The 576-nt window shown below is 31.8% G+C and overlaps 1 non-coding gene across 1 annotated transcript; it reads right to left on the minus strand.

Annotated features, from left to right (window-relative positions):
• Positions 1-209: 209 nt before the first annotated feature.
• Trnastop-uca lies at positions 210-282 on the minus strand. The gene has a single exon. It is a non-coding gene; the product is annotated as a tRNA-Sec (tRNA).
• Positions 283-576: the final 294 nt, after the last annotated feature.

The following is a 576-nucleotide window of genomic DNA, read 5'->3' on the forward strand; positions in this document are numbered from 1 at the left end:
CCTATAATTATGACTCAATTGTCGTTATTTGTGGTATTACTTACCAATTATTTTATTTTCTCATAAGTTGTGATACTCAATACTTTATTTTTCGACACTTAACAACGACACTGAGTGAAAAATGGTTGTGTTGTGGAAATTAAATTAAGAGACTCGTATACTTACTAAGATTGGAAGTAGTTGTCAAAATAGAATTTTTATATTATAAACGCCCGCAACAGGATTCGAAACTGAAATCTTCTGATTTGAAGTCAGACGCCTTATCCATTAGGCCACACGGACATTTCGATTGATTTAGAGTATTTGAAGAATTGAAACATTAACAAGTTACGTATGAATAAAAACTTGACTCCAAGCCACCGTTGAGGTCTGTCAGTTTTTACCTTATTTCGTTGGAGTTTGTATTTTTGTTCGTTGTAATTTTATTTCATCATTGTAAATTTATATATACCTTTTATACCTAGCGTTAATAAAATAGACAGGAGAATACAGCTACTTTTAAACTTGTTTTCGGTTTGGGATAGTGTTTAAAGAGATAACGCTGCTCCTACTTCAGAATGTTGAACTCTCATCAAA

The sequence above is a fragment of the Limulus polyphemus genome, unplaced genomic scaffold, assembly GCF_000517525.1.
Source record: "Limulus polyphemus unplaced genomic scaffold, Limulus_polyphemus-2.1.2 Scaffold113201, whole genome shotgun sequence".
Taxonomy (NCBI): Eukaryota; Metazoa; Arthropoda; class Merostomata; order Xiphosura; family Limulidae; genus Limulus; species Limulus polyphemus.